Source organism: Bos indicus x Bos taurus, chromosome 11 (assembly GCF_003369695.1).
Source record: "Bos indicus x Bos taurus breed Angus x Brahman F1 hybrid chromosome 11, Bos_hybrid_MaternalHap_v2.0, whole genome shotgun sequence".
Lineage (NCBI taxonomy): Eukaryota > Metazoa > Chordata > Mammalia > Artiodactyla > Bovidae > Bos > Bos indicus x Bos taurus.
The window spans coordinates 72,386,558-72,407,929 of NC_040086.1; the positions used below are offsets into that span (position 1 = coordinate 72,386,558).

The following is a 21,372-nucleotide window of genomic DNA, read 5'->3' on the forward strand; positions in this document are numbered from 1 at the left end:
GTCCATGGAATTCTCCAGGGCAGAATACTGGAGTGGGTAGCCTTTCCCTTCTCCAGGGGATCTTCCCAACCCAGGGATTGAACCCAGGTCTCCGGCATTGTGGGTGGATTCTTTACCAGGTGAGCCACAAACGAAGCCCTGAATATATAGATGAGGTAATTTTAAAATATTATTTGTAATATTTTATATATATAAAATATTACATGTATATCTGTATATAGTTACAGATATATATGTAAACCATAATGAAGTTATAATATTATTTTAGTTACAGATATATATGTAAACCATAATGAATAAAATATTAATTTGAATATATTGTTTTGTTTTATTCTCTCACATTTCATTAAGCAATTCTGGTCAAAGTTTTTATAGACATTTTCAAATTGTTATCTTTGTTTTTAGTTTTTCCAAGAACATTATTTCCATTTGACTTGTTTGCAATAGCATTTTAGGTCCCTGTCTGATTTATCAGTGAAAAATTACCCAGGGTTTGATCCCTGGGTCGGGAAGATCCCCTGGAGAAGGGAATGTAATCCACTCCAGTATTCTTGCCTTGAGAATCCCACGGACAGAGGAGCCTGGCGGGCTACAGTCCATGGGGCTGCAAAGAGTTGGACACGACTGAGCGACTAACATTATCCCTATCATTTAAAAAATATTTTGATGCAGCGTCTTTACCTCGTTGGATGGCTGTGAAAGTCAAGAGAAGTATCACTTTGTAAAGTTTTGTCCTAATATGTGTGAGTAATTATTCAGAATTTAGTTGTTTATCTCTGTTTTCTGTATGGGAGGAAATCAGCACAATGAAACTGTCTTGATGATTTCATGCTTCTCTATTCAGTTAAATCCTTCATCACAAATCAGAAATATTGCTGGGTAATAAGGAACTGAAAAAAATTAGTTCAGTGGCCAACAAACAATTAAAATGAAAACTCTTGCAACACTGATTTTCCATGCAGACCCTGGCTGGGTGGGTGAGACTTGTCGCCCTGTTGTCCTGGCCTGACTTCTTTCATAACTTGAAGTAACCAACAGAGGGTGCTAGTTCTTCGGTTCACACGTAGGACCCGTGATGTGGGAGGCAGAGAGACGTAGGAAGGGGAAGAGCACCAGATTGTAGCTTTACTAGCTGGCTTCTATTTCGGATTTGGCTGGATGGTGCCAGGCTGATTCACCCTTGTAGCAGGTGGCTGTAGTCTATTTTGTCCTGAAATGCATTTCTTGCTTTTATGTGTGGACATGGGGGTGTCTGGTATATTGGGATTTTACACACTAAATTGTTTAACTTCTTCTGGGGTTCTAGATTGTTTTCCTTTGCACTCCCTCGTCCATCTGTGGCCTTGCGTCAAGAAGAAGGGAACCTGGAAACAACACAGTGGAATAAGAGAGCCAAGACAGTTCTTAATATCTGTGGGTTTCTGAGAGTGGAAAAGATCTACCTGTTGAATCTCCAGGTTGGCTCAGATCAAGCTAACAAACTGTTATATAGAATATATTCTAGGCACCTACTGTAACAGATACAACTTCATAATGACTGAGAAGGCTAGGCCTGAGTTCGCAATTCTCAGAGTCCTTGCAGTTCTGAGATACACTGCAGGAGATGTTGGCCACCAGCCTCTGCGTCTGCCTCCAGCCCACACCCCCCAACCCTAGATCCGTCCTGCAGCTGCAGATCTAAGCTCTGCTCACCCCTGCAAGATGCTGCCCTGGGGCTTGGTGTGCACACAGTGGGGGTCTGGCCTCCAAGCAGACAGATACAGGCTAATACAGGCCCTGGCAGTGCTAAGACCCTTTGTCAGTGGATTCCAGGGCCCCAGAGTATAGTCCAGGATTTTGGTACAGTGGGCTCTGGGCCTGGAGGTCACCTGGAGTCCAGAACTCATGGCAGAGACTCCTCTTGCCTGGGTCCAAGGATAGTAACTGACAAGTGTTCTGGAAGGAGTCAGAAGCATCCAACAGTGGTCCTGACTATCACATTTACTGGTTGTAATCCTGTGTGTCTACTCTGCTCTGTGCCTTACCTCTGGGGGTTCAGAGAAGGTCAGGTGGCAATGGATGTGAGAGCAACTATCAGCTGCAAAGGACACATAAATAACTGGAATAGTCATTACTGCTGTTACCCCACGCCTCAAAGCGAGCTTAACAGGAGTAAACATTCCTCCAGCTGCAGGTTTGGAGCCCAGAGCAGATGCTGGATGCAAAAGCGCTGGTTTCCTCCCAGGCAAGATACACACAGAGCTGGCTTCTAAAATATGCACAGCTCCCACCCACGGAATGAATGCTGACAAGCTCAGTTTTCACGGGAATGTGGTATCACAGATGTGACAGACCTTTCTACTGTCATCCCACACAAAACAGCCTTATAGAAATCAACAGCAGAGCGTGACCCAATCCTGTTCCGGAGGCTTTCAGAAGGATGATGTTTACCATCATCAAAAGGCAATGTGACTGTGTGACTGCTGAATGTTCAGAACTGTGTTTATGCAAGAAAAGGAAGCTGTGAAAGATCTTTAGAAATCGGTAGAAATGATGTTCATGGAGGCTAAGTCTCAACAGGGAACAGGGGTGATGCTATAACGAGTGAAAAGGCAGCATTCAATGTGTGTACCCAAGAGGCTTTAGAAGTGTGTTTGAATACACACACCCACACAAAGAGACAAAATGGAAGGAAATATACCAACACATTAACAATGACTGTTTTTGGATGATGAGATTCTGAGTAATTTATTTTTTTTCTAATTTTCTGAAATTTCTCTCTTAGACTATATTACTTTCATAATATACATAAAAATAAATCTGAGGGAAACTAAAGCCATTTGAAATTTAGTCAGCCATGTTTATGTGCTTAAAATACTTTCTTTTAAAGGTATGAAACATTTCAACCATACAGTAAAAGTACAGAACATAATACAACACATACCCATGAACCCATTACTCAGATTTAACAGACGTTAACTTTTTACCGTATTTACCTTACATATTTTTTAATTAAAAAATGAAGGAAAATATTTTCAATATAATAAGAGCTCTTCATCTTAAAATTTCCATCCCTCAACCCTGAGGTTGATATAAACTTCTCCCATCCGTTTTGCACTTTCACTGTATTTGCTTTGCAAATTAAAAAAAGGTACACAAATGGTTTTATAACTTCCATGTTCTTTTGCAACTTGCTTTTTAAATTTGACATCTTTAAGATTGATTTAAGTACAGATATTTCATTTACTTTAATTAATTCACTGTATGAACACTCCTCCGGGCATGTATTCATTTCTGAGTTCAGGGACATTGCTATGCATAGTCCTGGCGCATCCTCACCCACACCAGGGCAGTCCCTGCATTCAGGGTATATGCTGCCAGGAAGTAGAACTGCTCCTTCCCAACACATGAGCATCTCCAATCATGCCAGACTCAACCATGGAACAGCTAACTCAGCAGGGCCTCCTGGAACCTGGTGGCTGACCAGAATGGCCCACTTATCAACCCAAGCCCTTGGTTTTTTTTTTTTTTTTGACATAAACTACTTTCCAACCAAGCATTCCCCACTGTGCATGTGGCATTCCTTTCTATTGTGAATGTAGACCTGACATCTCTCACTACTGAGTTAATATGGACTTTAGGACCATTTGTTTAACCAGCAGACACAGCATCATTACATCCATTTGGCAGGACATGAAACAGAATTTTACTTCAAAGGGTTGCCATTATTTTATTTTTGATATTGATGACATACTGCTGGGTAAATCTGGATTGATTTGATGCCCAGTCATGTCACTTCCACTTGCCCCCTAAGGAAAACCAGTCTACGTAATAGTGATCCATTTTATGATACAGTTCCCAGGCATACACTTGGCAGGAACTCATACTGAACTCAACCTAAACCTGTTGTTATAAATGTCATTTTTACGCTTCAGAAGTTACAGACCACTGTGGGCAGACCACTGTGGGCACTCGGGGGTCTTTGTACTGACTGTGGACCTGCTCAGCAAGTTGAAAAGAAATTTCATATGTAATTTATTTGCTGATATCACAGAGTTGGAAAGAATAGTGCCTTGGCCTTTCCTGATTTTGTCAGGACAAACCTGGAGGGTCACTCTGTAGCATTTCCTATGTTGCTGCAGGTGTAGTCACATATTGCTGAGTTCCCAGTAACAATGTTTTTCTTTTTTTTCTCTACCCCTCCACTCTGCACCTCAAAGGAAAAAGTTTGATTCTCTAACTCCCAGGCCAAGAACCAACAGGTCAAGACACAAACTTGGTACCATGATGTTGAGAAGGCACTTGGGCCTGAGCTTATCTGTGGGGTTTTTCATTAGGAATGAGGGAAGGACTTCCTGGGTCATTTTTTCACACTGATGCTCAGAAAAGGGGGGGTGTTTGGGGGAGGTTATTGGAATCAGAAGAGCTAGATCTGCTACTACCTAGATGTACAGATTAAGGGCAACTCAAATTTCACAGAGGGAACAATCCTGCACTGAGAATCAAATAACAATTTTTTTTTGGCTGCATGGTCTTACTTGCCCTAAGACATGTGGGATCTTAGCTTCCTGACCAGGGATCAAACCTGTATCCCCTGCATTGCTAGGCGGATTCTCAACCACTGGACCACCGGGGAAGTTTCCCAAATAACAAGTGTTTGTATATGCTTTGTAAACTAAGTCCAGTGCAAACATTTTAACATTTCTTAACATGACTGAGAAAGTCATCACTTGTTCAAATGGATCTGCTTCTCTTGGAATTGCTGAACTGTTTCCTTTTCTTTTCACATTGAAATTATCTTCCATCTTTTACTCATATTTGCTTCAAGTACAGAGAAAAGAAATAACCAGCTCAGTGGTTTCTCCCTTGTGCTGAATAACTTCCTTCATCTTCAGATATCTGTTGACTGCTTACAGGCCCTCTGGAAAGCCAGCTCTTAAGCAGCAGCGCTCCTTGGGATTTGAGAGACGCTCAAAAGAAGGACCTGAGCGTTTTGTCAAATGAGATGATGTATGATGGTGCTTAGAACCATGCCTGGCACTCAGTAAACACCTTTCTCATCCTGAAACATACACCCACCAGCCAAAGCCAGCTCCATGGGTATATGGCTTGTGCAGCCCCACAGTGCCCTGCATTTAGAAGGGCTCTGTCCTGGTTTAATCCCTGCTGTCGTCTTGAAATTCTTAATTTTTGAATGAGGAGTCCCACGTTTTTATCAGTTACACTGACGTGATCTAGGGAGATCATGCTTTTAACAAGTTTATGTTGGCTTTACTGTCAATTCATCCAGCTCACGTTGAGGGCTCAGGACCATGACTCTTTCTGCCATAACTCCCTGCCAGGCCACTGGAATGCTGACCACTGCCTCCACCCTCTTATTTTTTTTTTAATTTATTTTTATCTTTTTTGGTTGCACCCTATTCCCCAACCAGAGATCGAACCCACGTGCTTTACAGTGGAAGTGCAGAGTCTTAACCACTGGATCACTAGGGAAGTCCCCTTCTGTCTTAGAGTCTCCCCAACACTTTTTATCAAATGCTCCTTTTCTCTGAAAAACAAACAAGACAACATAAACCCTCCCCAGAAACACCTTTTCTCCCAGATACCAAGGAACGCATGATTGTTCCTCCGGCTGCACACAGCTCCCAGGCCTTTTATTGACCAGTTGAGTTCATTCTGCAGCTGACTGGTTTTCTCTAAATTGCACATTTATAATAAATTGCACTTCTAAGCTTCCTTTTACTGTTTACTCCTACCTTCCGGGTCCCAGCCTCTATTGTCTCATCCAGGGCACGGTCCCACCTCCTGACCTTGCTGTGCTCTCACAGCATTACCATATCTAAAACTCACCCTTCATTCTTTGAATTTTCAGCAGAGGAGACAGGCAACATTCAACCTGCAATATACTTTGGGAAAAGAACATTTTCCCACACTTAATCTGCCTGCCATTTAAAAGCACATTATTGCTATATTAAGAGGCAAAATGGTAGAGTGACAAGAACCAGACAGATCTAGGTTTATATCTTAGCTCCATCACTTATAGTTATAAAATCTTGGGCAAGTTATTTAATCTCTTTGAGCTTCATTTTCCTCATTGGTAAAATGGAGTAATAATATACCGCTTGTGGGGTTACTATGAGAATTAAATGAGATAATGTGTGTAAAGCACCAAGGACGGTACCCACACATAGTAGGAGCCCAGTAAATATGAGTAAATATGAGTGAACACTAAGCATAATTTCTGGGTAACACAAATGTGCACACCATGTTAAGTGTATCAGATGCTCCAGAAGAAGTGAGAAATATACCTTAAGATGCTTATGTGAGAAATACAAGTACAGTTAGCAAACCGGACAAAAAGGTTCATTTCTAATAGAAATGACTTCAAAATAACAAGAGTACAAAGCAGCACAAGATAACTTTCCTCAATGGTGACAGCATCATCAAGTTCAACAAAAGACAAGGGGAGGGGAAGGACACAGCAGGATGGGAAGGCTTAAGGCAGGAAGTGGGCAGGACGTGACCCTCTGGGGCAGGAAATGATGTGGACAGAGCCGGGGACACCGCTGGAGGACAGAGAAAAGACCTGGCTGGTTTGGTTGAGGCAGCACTGATTATGACCAAAGTGGGTGGGCCTTGGTGACCTTGGATTCCATAGGTCAGCAAAGTGTGTTGTGGAGGTGGTGGTGATGAGGGGCTTCGGGAGTGTAGGGGTTGAGGAGCACATTTACAGACAGGACTCTGGTCAACCCCATCCTTGGACATGTCTGTCGGCACGACAGGCTTCTAGGCAGAGAGAGAACGTGAAAAAGACTCCATAACGTGACTCTGACTATACAGTGCAAACTCAACTGCAGTGCTTTGATGATGAATTTCAACTTGGGGATTGGGATGAAGGTCATATGTGAAACCCATTTCTAGGAAGAAGCAGCAACTAGGTTTAATGACAGAAGAGGATGTGATGTAAATAACAGGGGAGGTTTAATGACTGTATGCTGAAAAAACAGTATCAGGAGAGGAGCCACCAAATTTAGGACAGAGGAGAGTTTTTAGACATCTTAAGGTAGAGCTGACTGAGACACTGGAGCAGAGGTGAAAATCGCTAATAACCAATATCCACTGAGCACACGCTCTGTGCTTGTTTTTCACAACAGTCCTGTGAAATACATGTATTATCCCCATTGTTCAAGTGACGAAACTGAGGGTTGCACTTCTATTAGACTGGGAAGCATGTCTCTCCCCATCCGTTCTAGAGGGAGGTAGATAGAGGAGGAGGTGACCCGAGGTGACATGGAGGGGAGCTGAGGGTGCCCAGGCCCGGTCCCAGACTTAGCAAAACAGAGGGAAAGTTCTGGGAAAATGAGAAGTGTTGGTCTGAGCCAAGATGGAGGTAAAGAAAGCATATGGAAGATGCACTACAGAATCAACAAGAGAGGGCTGAACTGAACATGCCATGTTCAGGGGCCAGTTCTTTGAAGTCAGGAGCAGGGACAGAGAAATCAGGCTGGGATTGCCAAGGGAGTGGGCACCCAGGGGCCAGGGACGGCCGACAAAGGGGTCCAGGTGAGGTCTAGCACAGCCAAAACCAGGGAGGGGTCCCAGAGCAGAGTCAGGTTGGGGCCGAGAGTGACATTTGAATTTTTGCATTTGTTCAAGATATGTTTCTATTCGCTGATAGTGTGTGGAGGTGGGAGGTTCTGGTGGGAGAGGCCTGAACTCTGGAGCCTGGCAGACTTGGGTCTGAGAAGTCCTGTGGTCTTGAGCAAGTGCTCTCTGGCTTGGGACGATGGGGGTGCCATTCCCGGAAGGAGGGCTCCCAGTAGAGAAGTGGGGTTGTGGTGGATGTGCTGAGTTTCAGGCAGGTGCGCAGAGGTGCCTAAGATGTAGCTGCAGACATGGGAGTCATCAGTAACAGATCACCTGGGGAGAGAAGGTGGGGAAGAGGAGAAGGCAATCTAGGATAGGATCCCGAGAGGCGACCACAGAGGAGAGGAGTTAGACAAAGACAAGACGACGGGGAGGAGAGCCAAGAGGGAGGAGGAAGGGCAGGCTGGCATGGGGTTATGGAAGCCAAGAAAACCCTGTCACCAAAGCAAGCATCTTCCTGGTTCACTGGCTTCAAGTGGAGGTGAGCTGCCCTAGAAGTTAAGACACCCTCGCAGGAAACTCAGGCCCCCCTCCCAGGGCGAGCAGAGCAGGGTAATTTGCAGGTCTTAAGGACAGTGGGCATACCCGATTTAAGCCGGCCTGGCTCCTGCTGCACAGATAGGCCCTGGGCGCACAAAACACAACAAGCTGCAAGCAAGAACAGGCCTGCTGAGAGAAAGTTCCAAGATTCAGTGAGAAATCCCACATCCCCTCCTCCCTTCAGCCCCATCAATAAAGAACAGACCTGATCGCTGCGCTGCGGGGAGCAGCTGGGTCAGGCACCGGTCAGGAGGCTGTGCATTGCTCCCCTTTCCCTTCTGTTGCAAATTCCTTTCGTAAGACAAAGAGGTGCTGGCCCTCTCCAGGGCTGGCGGCAGAAGCTCCGGCTGAGTCTGGAAAGGCTAATTTCAGAGGACCCGGTAGAGAAAGATGCTTCCTCGGCTCTGGGATTCTCATCCCTGGAGGGACCCCAGGCAGCAAGAGAGTAATCCCCACCATGGAAACTTTTGGAAGAAACTAGACCCAGAGAAACTCTCATGGAGGGATGCAGACCAAGATTGCAATGTCGCCCCCAAGAGGTGCACGAGGAGAGTCACTTGCACAGCAAAGGCTGCCCTCACCTAATCTTCACAAACACTGGGTTGGACAGATGTTTCCACCATCTCAGTTTTTGAGAGATGAAACAAGACTGGGATCTAGGTATTTTTACTCCAAATCTCATACTCTTGGGTAACATGGAGAATAGATCTGGTACCAACCAATAGCAACTAAGGGCAGAGCCTCATAGCCTGGAGCAATCCCACCGCAGATTCAGGGTCTCCCAGAGGCTATACTTAAAATAGACCAGAAATAGGGAATTATATACATCAGCCATAACATTTTCTCACTTTGTAATCGGAAATAATACCAAATGGTGGGAGAAATGTGAAAACATGCATGGTTTTCATCATGAAACGACACACATTTCCATAGGTAAGACAGGCCCTTTAAACCCTGAAATGAATTGTGTTAATTCCCCAGGCTCAACAGATTCACATGTCCCAGGCACACAGAAGCAGCCCAGTAGCACAAGGTGACCCCCCTCCCACAGAAGCCATTGGACCCTTGTGGCAGGTAGCACCTGGGCTGAACTCACTTTCAGGAGTGAAATGAACATTTACTGACAGACTGCTCTGTGCAATGTTCTTAATATTTATTCTCTTATTTGGTCCTCAAAATGACTCTATAATTGAAAGCAAGGACTCAGATATCTGTATACCCATGTTCGTAGCAGTATTTTTCATAATAGCCAAAATGCGGAAGTGACCACGTGTCGATCAACAGATGAATGGATAAACAAAATGTGGTATGTACATAAAGTGGAAGTGAATGTTATCCAGCCTCAAAAAAGAAGGAAATCATGACACATGCTACAACATGGTTCAATCTTGAGGACATTATGCTCTCTGAAATAAGCCATTCACAAATGGACAAAAACTGTATGATCTCACTTTTATAAAGTTGGAGTAATCAACTTCATAGAGATAGAAAGTAAAATGGTGTTTTCCAGGGGCTGGGAGGAGTGGGGAGAATGGAAATTAGTATTTACTTAGGACAGAGTTTCAGTTGGGAACAATGGAAAAGTTCTAGAGATGGATTATTGTGGTGACAACATTGTGAATGTACTTAATGTCACTGAAATGTACACTTAAAATGGTTAAAATGAGAAATCTCATGTTATATGTATCTTGTGTGTGCGCTTAGCCGAGACCGACTCTTTGTGGCCTCATGAACTGTGACCTGCCAGGCTCCTCTGTCCATGGAATTCTCCAGGCAGGAATATTCTGAGCCAGGGATCCAACAAAGTCTTCTGCATCTCCTGCACTGCAAGCAGATTCTTCATCACTAGTGCCACCAGGGAAGCCCTATATATATATATATATATATATATATATATATATCTTATCACAATAAAAATTTAAAAAAATATATGATTCTGTAGGGTAGAGCTTACTCTTCTCATTTTATAGATAAGAAAAATGGGGCTCAGAGGAAATCACGCAGCCAGACGGAATGAGTGTCCATCTGTCTCTGGAGTCCCATGTCTCTTTCACACGATACCGCCCCTTCCAGGGCTCAGGATAGCCCTGGCATAACTGCGGGGCTCCCGGGCTCCAAAATTCCTCTGTCAAAGGATGGAGGAAAGCCCAAGTGAAATTGGATCTAACTGCAGTTTAGAAACAGAGGGGTAGGTGGGGCTTGGGCTTGAATTACAAGGACGAAAGCTGAGAATTGTGCCAACATCTAAAATTATGAAACGAGGAGCTCCAGGCGTCCCTCTAATCCAGAATGATTATCTTCACTGCCGAGCACCCGATTTAAATTCATTGTGTTTAATACAAAGCCACAGAACAGAGCAGGCTGTCTCCCGACATGCAGTTACCATGGAGACGGGAGAGGATTCTCAGAGGGAGTTATGTGGCAGAGAGAAAGTGGCTGCCAGCTTCTGCGAAGGCAAGGGGCCTCAGAAAACAGTTCTAAAATAGAGCCCAGAGACGCCTTTTGTCATCCTCCTCCTTAGCAAAGCCCCTTCCAAACTCAAAGGTGGAAAGTTTACAGGCAAGCAGAGCATGACCATCTTTATTAAAAGCCCAGGTTGCCCACAGATGCCAGAGAGGAGGGGTTTATCATCAGTACAGAAATAAACCACATGTAACCCCACTTGCTCTTCTTCCCTCATCTACTCCAATGTTGGCGAGTCTTCATTTTGGTCCCAAATTTCAGTGATAACAGTGTCAAACTGCTGAGGGAGGCTGCCCAGTGGCCATCCTGGTCACTGATGTTGGGGAATGTGGGCCGGAGTCAAGGCTGGGGAGGTACCAAGGCCCATGCCTGTTAAAAACTTGGCATGGTATTTCACTCCCTGAGACTCAGCTTCCCTACCTGGAAAGGAAGGAAAAGAAGGCCTGCCTGTGGGAGACTTTAAAAGATGATGAAAAGGGTGTAAGGAATACAGAAGTGCTGAACTGACAGCTCAGACCAGCCCTACTGGAGGGGCCAGGGCTGGAAGCTAGCTGCAGGTCCCACAGAGAGCCAGGCACTGCCAGGTGCCAGCTGGGGGTCTGGGAGCCCCGAACCCACCAGAGGCTCCACAGGCTCCATTCTGAACATTGTATTTTCCACACAGCAGGAAAAATAGACTCTTTGACAGGCCTCTAAGTCTGGGACTTAGAGATTCAGAGCTTGACTGCTTGCCCCAATATGTGCTCTAGTTATCTAAGCCTGGCAGGAGACTTCCCTGGTGGTCCAGTGGTTAAGACTCCATGCTTCCAATGCAGGGGGTGTGGGTTCTAACCTTGATTGGGAAACAAAGATCCCACGGGCTGCACAGTGCAGCCAAAAAATAATAAAAAATAAAATAAAATGCAGCTTCTTACGACTGGCAAAGTGAGAGTCAGGGCAGCACACCAGGAAAGAGTACAGCCTAGGCCTGGTGATAATAAGGGTACCAAACAGAATGGAAACCTGACAGACGGAAAGCTTGAGAGTGGCAACAGCTAAAGGGATGGAATTTCAGCTCATGGAAGTTTTCCCCTAATCTAGTCTGTGTCTCTTCTCTGCTGACTCTAAATGCACAAAGAGGGAGCAAGAAGGAGCAGAGCAAACTCTTCACTATGACATCATCACAATTTATTGTACAAAAAAATCTGGATCTTGTGAAGATAATATATCAAGATCAATATGTAGCCAAGTACCACAGAAGACAAAATCCTTATGAACCTCATCTGAACCCCCAGCACCCAATTAAGATTCTTTCAGCACACACACACACACACACACACACACATAACAGATTTTTTTCTCTCCAAATAACTAGAAAAATTTAGAGAAAATTCTTTACTTTTAGCTAACAGAAAGGGACCATGCTAAGGGCTGAAAATGTTTATCAAGTGCTTGGTTAATGCACTCAGTTTACAGTTCTCTTAAATTTTTAGTTTACAGCCGGCACTAAAAAAGTTTGCTTCCAAGGAGATAGAATAGCCAAAACAACTTTGAAAAAGAAGGACAGGGATTTCCCTGGTGGTCCAATGGCTAAGACTCTGCATTCTCGATGCAGAAGACCTGAGGGTTTGGTTGCTGGTTGGGGAAATAGATCCTACAGGCCCCAACTAACAGTTCAACTGCTGCAACTAAAAAGATTCCACATGCCACAGGAAGTTTGAGGAACCTGTGTGCTACAATGAAGACCGGACACAGCCAAATAAATAAATATATAAATAAAATTGTTCAGTTCAGTCGCTCAGTCATGTCCGACTTTAAATATTAGTAATAATAAGAATTATAAAGGGCAATAAAGTAATGAAGCAATAATAATAATAAATGGCAAGTTGGAAAACGTACTACTGGCTTTCAAGACTTATAAAACTATAATATGTCATATTGGTATAAAGCTAGATTAATCGATCGGAAGAATAGAAAAAAGAGTGCTAAAATAATCCCACACATATATGGTCAACTGATTTTTGACATGGGATGATCTTTTCAACAAATGATGCTGGAAAAATGGGATAGCCATATGTGATGAACTGAATATCATATTTAAAAACTAACTTAAAATGAATCACAGACCTAAATGTAAAAGCTAGTGTTATATAACTTCCAAAAGAAAACATAGAAGAAAATCTTAATGACCTTGGATTTTGCAAAAAATTTCTCAATTACAACACAAAAATCAAACTATGAAAGAAAGAATCTATAAACTGACTTCAAAATGAAAAACTTTTGCTCTTCCAATGGCAGTGTTAAGAAAATCAAGAGGAGCGCCTGAGAGAAGATATTTGCAAAAAATATACCCAACAAACGACTTGTAGCTAGAATGTTTAAACAACACTGACAAACCAATAAAAAGAATACAAATATGAGGTGGGAGGTGGGGTGGTGGTGGTTCAAGAGGGAGGGGTCATATGTATACCTATGGCTGATTCATGTTAGTGTATGGCAGAAACGATCTGTAAAACAACTATCCTCTAATTAAAGACAAACAAAAAAAGAAGACACATAGTGTTCACTGTGGTCCCCACACAAGGACGACACACAGACTTGTGAAGCATTCCATTTTTTTTAGTTATAAGGTAATAAGTACTAAGGTTGTAATGTTGTGCAAATATTTGTGCTCAGTCGCTCAGTGGTGTCTGACTCTTTGCAACCCCATGAACTGTAGTCCTCCGTGCTTCTCTGTCCATGAGATTTCCCAGGCAAGAATACTGGAGTGGGTTGCCATTTCCTCCTCCAGGGGATCTTCCTGACCCAGGGATCCAACTCACATCTCTTGCGTCTCCTGCATTGGCAGGTGGATTTTTTACCACTGCATCACCTGGGGAGCCCATCGATGTAATATACAACATGATAAATATAATTAACACTGCTGAATATTATAAGTGAAAGCTGTTAAGAGAGTAAATCCTGAGAATTCTCATCACAAGGAAAAAAACTTCTTCTTTTTCTTTTATTTTGTATTTATTAACATATGGGATGATGGACATTTACTAAACTTATTGGGGGTAATCATTTAATGCCATATATAAATAAAATCATTATTCTATACATCTTAAACTCATACAGTGCTTATATAAACCAAGTATATTTCAATAAAACTAGAAAGAAAAAAATATTTGGGCTTCCCTGGTAGCTTAGACAGTAAAGAATCCACCTGCAATGTGGGAGACCTGGGTTCAGCCCCTGAATTGGGAAGATCTCCTGGAGGAGGAAATGGCAACTCAAGTATTCTTCCCTGGAGAATCCCTCATGGACAGAAGAGCCTGGTGGGCTAGTGTCCATGGGGTCACAAAGAGTAGGACATGACTGAGCAACTAAGCTCAGAAAGAAAAAAAAAATTTACCTATTCTTTACATTTCATTAAAAAAAGACCCAATGACTCAAAACATAGGGAAAAGATGCAAATGCTTCACCAAAGACAGACAGAGGGTAAACAAGCATGTGTAGAGACATCCAACAGTAGGGAAATGCAGTTTAAAACTACAGTGAACTATGACTGATACATCTGTTAGAATGGCTAAAACGAGAAAGACTGATCATAACTAAGCGATGACAAAATGTGGAAGGAGCAGAAAATGTCACAAGCCCTTGGGAAACCAGTTTGGCAATTCTTAAAAAGCTAAATGTATACTGACCATATATTCTAGGCATCCCACTTCAAGGTAATTACACAAGGAATAGTAAGCACATGTAGACACAAACATATGGATACAGATATTCACAGTAGCTTTACCTGTAATAGCCAAAAACTTAATAATGCTGAGTCAAAGAAGCCAGAGCAAAAAAGAAATACATACTGTAGTATTCCATTTATATATAAATATTAAAAACGCAAATTAATCTATAGTGACAAAAAACAGATCAATAGTTACTTGGAGCAGGAAAGGATTATGAGACACAAAGAAACTTTTGGGGGGTGATGGATATGTTTATTATATTAATAGTGATGGCTTTCAGAGAAGGCAATGGCACCCCACTCCAGTACTCTTGCCTGGAAAATCCCATGGACGGAAGAGCCTAATAGGCTGCAGTCCATGGGGTCGCTAAGAGTCGGACACGACTGAGCGACTTCACTTTCACTTTTCTCTTTCCTGCATTGGAGAAAGAAATGACAACCCACTCCAGTGTTCTTGCCTGGAGAATCCCAGGGACAGGGGAGCCTGGTGGGCTTCCGTCTATGGGGTCGCACAGAGTCGGACACGACTGTAGTGACTTAGCAGCAGTGATGGCTTTACAGTATATACATATGTCACAACATATCAAAGTATACATTTAAAAAATGTGTGGGGACTTCCCTGGTGGTCCAGTGGTTAAGACTTTGAGCTTCCAATACAGGGGGAATGGGTTCTGTCCCTGGTTGGGGAAATAAGATCCCACATGCCTCAAAGCATGGCCAAAAACACAAATGAGACTTACCATATGTCAGCTATACCTTAATCAAGTTGTTGGAGAAAAAAGTGTTAAATACTTAAAAAAAATTTTTTTTTTTAATTTTTAAAAAGAATTTGTCTATCTGATATTTTTTTAAGTGGGAAAGGAATCAAGGTATATTCTCCATTAGTTCTCTTTTTAAAATTTTTATTTATTTATTTATGGCTGTGCTGGGTATTCGTTGCTGGGTGGGCTTTTCTCTAGTTGCGGTGCGAGGGCTTCTCATTGTGGTGGCTTCTCTTGTTGCGGAGCACGGGCTCTAGGGCACACGGGTTTCAGTAGTTGCAGCACGTGGGCTTCGCAGTTATGGCTTCCAGGCCCTAGAGCACAGGCTCAATAGTTGTGGCCAGTATGCTTAGTTGCCCTGCGGCACATGGGATCTTCTTGGATAGGGAATCGAATCTGTGTCTCCTTTTTTTTTTCTTTAAAGTGGCTTCCTGGGTTACCCAAACATGATCTTCCTCATTCTATACGTACTCTTCCCAAGAACAAAGTTCACCAATGTGTATCAAGTTTAATTTTATTTTTAAATATTGAGACCACTGTAGAGAGTTTAAATCTAAAGCAGAAAGTTATTTATAGATTAGAGGATGAATTCACTAATCTGCAATGGCACTTCCAACTCTAAAAGTGTGTACAAGTGAGTTCATATGTGTGTATATGAGAGTGAGTGTTTGAGTGTGATACCGTGTGAGAGTATGTGAGAGTGTCTAAATGTGTGAATGTGTGTATAGTGTAAGAGATTAACTTTGGTAAGTGAGAAAGTTCTTAACTATAGTTGGCCTACAGCTTTATCCTCATATAGTCACTAATTAGGGATCTTATAGCTCCTAATTTTTAATTAACAAGAAATAAAAAAAGGATCTGAAGGAGAGAAAAATGTATTGGTGGCAGGGATAGGCCTAGGGGAAAATGAGGCAGAAACAACCAGGGGGAAAAATGTGGTGTCTACACACATTTCTACCTGCCAATGGACTTTTCTAAGACATGCACCTGACCTTCAACATAGACATATGGCAACTTCAGATTGGAGGCAACCTCAGTGAGGGTTGGGAGAAGAGGTATTTCCCACTGAGATTTTTGAACCATTCTATAAGACCATTTTCAAATATTTCTTAAAATATTAAAAAATATGCAAGCTTTAAGAAAAAAGGAAGAAGAAAAAGACAGCATTCATGTACTATAGCATCACCAAAATATACATAAAATACACGATGTATTTTTCTTGATCTTTTTTTAAACCCCAGAGGATGAGAGTATAAAAGCAGAACCTGTATGAGGTATGAAAGGTTTCCAAGATGCGTGGGTTTAATTACAAAGGATACATTTATCTCTTCTTGAACCAAAAGTTTTAAAAAGCAACAATCTCTCTGTATAGATCAATTCTTTGCAAACACTCTTATTCTAGGAATTGAGGAGCTGCTTGGTCACCATAGGAGATTTCTTCCCCAACTAGATGTAAAAATGTGTAAGAAACGATAGATCTCCTCTCCCACATTTGTTCTAAGAAGGGTCACCTGGCCTACGTGTTGGCCTGCCGGTTAATGTAGATGTTAGAATGAACGTTGTCAGCTAATTTTCCTAATAGGAGATACCTGATTGGAAGCAGGACATCTTTAAATAGCGTCTGCTGCCTGCTGAGTTTATGACTAGCTGTCTCTGTTTCTAAGAGAAAGAAAGGAGAGAGAAAATGATCTGAAAGTCATCACCAGTACTATGTAGGCTGCATTTGAAATGTGCAACAGAGTCAACCCTGACTATAGAGATAGAAACCAGTTTTTCTTAGGTTCCTAGTTGATGTCTAACAGCTCCTGAGGAGACTGTACAAATGGATTTTCCAGGGGTTGGTCCTCAATCGGCAGAATCTATTTAACAAACAGTCATACGCCCCACTCCAGTACTCTTGCCTGGAAAATCCCATGGATGGAGGAGCCTGGTGGGCTGCAGTCCATGGGGTTGCTGAGGGTTGGACATGACTGAGCAACTTCACTTTCACTTTTCACTTTCATGCACTGGAGAAGGAAATGGCAACCCACTCCAGTGTTCTTGCTTGGAGAACCCCAGGGACGGGGGAGCCTGGTGGGCTGCTGTCTATGAGGTCGCACAGAGTCGGACATGACTGAAGTGACTTAGCAGCAGCATACAGTGCTTAGTAAGCACCAAGTACTATCTTTTAAATATATTTTTTATTCTGTTCATTTTTTATTTTTGGCCAGGCAGCTTGTGGGATCTCAGTTCCCCGACCATGGACTGAATACAGGCCATTGCAGTGAAAGCGCTGAGTCCTAAACACTGGACCACCAGGGAACTATGAAGTACTATTTTAAATTTTTTACCAGTAGTAACACCCATAAAGTATTATCATAATCTCCACTTTCCAGGAAACAGAGACACAGAGAGATTAACTTGTCCAAATCACACAGCCAGTAAATATGGAGCTGAAATTCAAACTCAGACTCCGGTGTGTCTATCTGAGTCTGTGCTCACGACTGCCACTCACCTATTTCTTGAGCATCTACTCTATGTTTAAAGCTAAATGGGTCTGTGTTGAGTCACAAGTTAGATATAAATTGTGGTCTTTGCCCCTCAAAGTTTTCAAATCAGTTAAGAGACAAACATTACACGGGAAGCAATTAGAAAGCCCCAGAATAACCCAATATTTCAGCTGGGAAGAAAAAAGTGGATTCCTGGAGCTGAATTAGCTGGAGGAAAGACGTGACATGAGCTTGGTAGGCGGTGAAGGTCTTCTGTGGATGGGTGAGAAGGGGTGGCAGCAGGGAGCACGGGATGTCCATACGGGAGGGGGCTGAGAAAACCCCTTTCCTGGTGAATAGGCACATGTTGGGAGTGAGGACTGAATGGAGAGGAAGGTCAGATGGGGAAGCCACCCAGGGTGAAGATCCAGGATTTCAGACTAGATAGCAGGGAGCCACTGCAAGCTCTTGAGCAGGACATGACACTGTTGGTTAAACCGGGGACACAGGCAGCATGGACACTACACGGACAGTAGAACAGTCTCACTGCAAAGCCCAAGTGGCTGGATCAACTAACCCAAGAGACCAGAGAGAGCCAAGGCCAGGCCTAGGGCAGAAGCAGGTAGTCACAGCCTATGGACTGACATTGATCGTGCATGTCCTCTGTGCCAGAGACTGGGTGAGGTGTTTTTCACGCATCATCTTGTTTAATCCTCACAACGACTGTTTGCAGATGGTAAAAACAGTCAGCTCTAAGGCATTGGCATCAGTGTTACTCCTCTAGGGACAGTGGCGTGTTAATAAAGCCATCTCAGAGAGGCAGAAATCTTACTCCACCGTCTGCCTGATGCATCAGTTCTGTGATGCATTTATCTGGTCCAGGCAAGTTTGGAGCCATACACTGTCGAGTTAACTATTTGCATGCAGCCCACAGAGAGGTCCTAGGCTGTCTGAAAGGGGTGACTGACTAGATCTGGGGTTTGGGGAGCCCCTGATTGATAGGGTAAAAGGGCCTCACACTAAGAAACTTACATTCTGGTCCAACTACATCTGGGACTTGGGGCAACTCCTTCACTCTCTCTCCCTACAATAGCAGGGTGGGAGACTTCTAAGATTTCTAAGATAGATTTCTAAGGTCTCTCCAGCTTTTTAGAGGAATGAAGTGAACTTGGGAACATCAATTAATAAGCAAGACCGTATGAGTCTGGATCTCAATAAGCAGGAAGTATTACTGCAAAGCTAAAAGACTGGAAAAACATTTTAGCTAGAATTAAACAGAAATGGACAGAATACTAGAGTCAAGAAGAAAGGAAGTGAGCAGCATTTAAAGGTTTAATTCCAAAGGAGCAAGCTTCAATGGCATAATAGTAAAAACAATCTGCCCAATGGATAAATGGGCTGCTTGGTAAGAATGTTGGCAGCCTGGACACCAAAGGGAATTTATTTATGTCCTAGTGTGTCGTATCTCAGGACTCTGACAGGTTTAGTCCTCTGCAGTGGGAGAAGGGGAGATGGTCAGGACCCTCCACTGGGGGCGGGACGAGAGAGGCCGTTCTAGCCTGTGCCACTGAGCATCCGCTAGGCTGAGTCCATGCTGGCCAAGCACTCATCCAGTTAGGACTTGGCTCCCCTTGTGGTTTGACTACAAGAATAGATATCCTGCTGCTGCAGATTTTGAGTTCGTGGGAGGCAGTCTCTGTGACCAGATGGCTCTGGCACAGACAAGAGGGAGATTCTGGGTCCTCAAAGAAAAGGGACAGGCCCAGCTGGACTTACAGTGACAATACTTGACCACGGCCAGCTCCCAGCTCACCGGTGCTGCCTCCTGGGGTACAGACAGGAGGGCAGAACACAGCACAAGCAACACTTAGCAAGTACAGGGGTTCTAGGCCCCAGGCTAGGGTTTGGGAGCCTAATCATGGGACCCTATAATGTAACTAGAAGGAGAGAAACAAATAAATAATACTGGAAAGGGTGAGGCGAGGCAGGCCCAAGCTTTCCATGGTGATTCAGATATCAGCCTGACACATAAGGTGAGGGTTAGATGGGCAACAGGGTTAATAGCCAGGACAACATGCCATTCAAAACAGCTGAGAAAGTTCCTTAATAATCCACACGCTAGTGTTAGAATCATCAAGAATGCTTCAAAAAACATACTGATGGAGGAGAGGCAGACCCAAAGACATTGATTTCATTAGTCTGGGGTGGAGGGTGGGGGGCAGCAGAGGGGAGGGGCCTGGACATATATTTTTAAAAAATTCCCTGAGTAGTTTTACTGTAATTTGCTTCCAAAGGTTGAAAACCATTGGCCTGGACAGTGGTTCTTAATATATCTTTGGAGGAGTGGGAGGCAGAAAAGGCATCCAGGAAGCTTTTTCCCATTGTCCACGGCTGTCCCCTTTATCACCGTCTCAGTGAAGGGGCTGGGCCTGTTCTGATACTCCCACTGGACCATGGAGAGCCATTGGTGGGGTGGAGCCCAACGGCCTGCATTAACACTCTTCTTATGTAATATTAGATTCACACAAAAGAGTAAATATAATGTATAAGTAGGCTAAGCAGAATAATAATAAAAGACCCCCATGACCCAAGTGAAATCCTACACCTTTGTTAATACAATTGGTGTCACTGGCTCTCCTCCCTCCCCTCCTGTCCCAGGTTCCCCAAGGAGATAACCTCCTTCTTCAATGGGGACATTTTTAACAAGCAGGGGGTCCTGGGCCTCTGAGAGGGCAGGGCCTGCAGGTTGGGAGGGTGTGGAGGAGGCGGACAGGAGGATCAAGAGGATCAAGTGACCGGCTGTGAGCAAGGGAGGGCAGAGGCCGGGGAGCCAGGCAGAGCCTGCCACAGCCTCTAACAGAAGCAGAGGCGGGCAAAGCATTTGTTAAAGAAGTGCTAGAGAAATCCCTTTAGACCTAGTACAATGGAGTCCCAGATGCTCGCAGAAAAGCCAGCCTTTCAACTGTTTTGTTTTCCCAGCCCTGGCTGCTGCCACCAAATTGACAAGCATGCAATAGCTCAGGGGGTGCAGAGTTCAAGGCCCTGCAGATCTGTCGGACAAGAACAAAAAGGTGCAACTTGATCTCTCTTTCTCCATAGGCTAATCACACAAGAGAGCTTTTCCTTGGGGTTATTATTCTATTATAAACCCAGCTGCTTACAGCAAATCAACTGCTACCTCTCTTAGAAGGTACGACGTAGGTCAGCGATGATCTACCTGGGTGCACAGGCTTGGCTTGAGTGCCACAGGCTGTATGAATAATTAAACCCACACATCCCGGAGATCAGCACTGCCTCTGAGAGCATTTCTTGCCCTAGGAGACTGTCAGGAATTAGAGGTAAGAGGAAGCCAAAAAATCCAGCTGCAGGTGTACCAAAAGGAAAGAGCAATCCAAGAGTGGAGTGAGGACCAGGGCAGGAAGCCAGTCTTAGGAGGCTGGGATGTCTAAGGAAGGACTCTGGGCAGGGTCTCCTGGAGGGGTTTGGGGAGGATTGGGTCAGGGGCTGTGTTTATGGAACAGACACTTTATACGAGCTGGGGCACAAGGAGAAACATGCAAAAATTCCGACCTTGCTTAGGGGGTGGTTATAACAAAGGCCCAGTTTAGGTGACACAAGCAGTCAGACTGGCTGGGGGTCTACGGGCCTTACATTTCCTATATCTAGCACCTGGCATGCACTGGGGGTGCCTGAACCTGCAGGAACTGGGAGAAGCAGGACCTTAAATCACACAGGGGCTTTTATACGTTTTTCCAGAGGCAGCTGCTTCCATGGATGAGAAGCTTGGAAAAGATCAAAAGTTACC

The 21,372-nt window shown here is 43.8% G+C and overlaps 1 protein-coding gene across 3 annotated transcripts in view; it reads right to left on the reverse strand.

Annotated features, from left to right (window-relative positions):
- DPYSL5 (dihydropyrimidinase like 5) overlaps positions 1-21,372 on the reverse strand; it is an 89,539-nt gene that overhangs the window by 27,643 nt on the left and 40,524 nt on the right. The window lies entirely within an intron of this gene.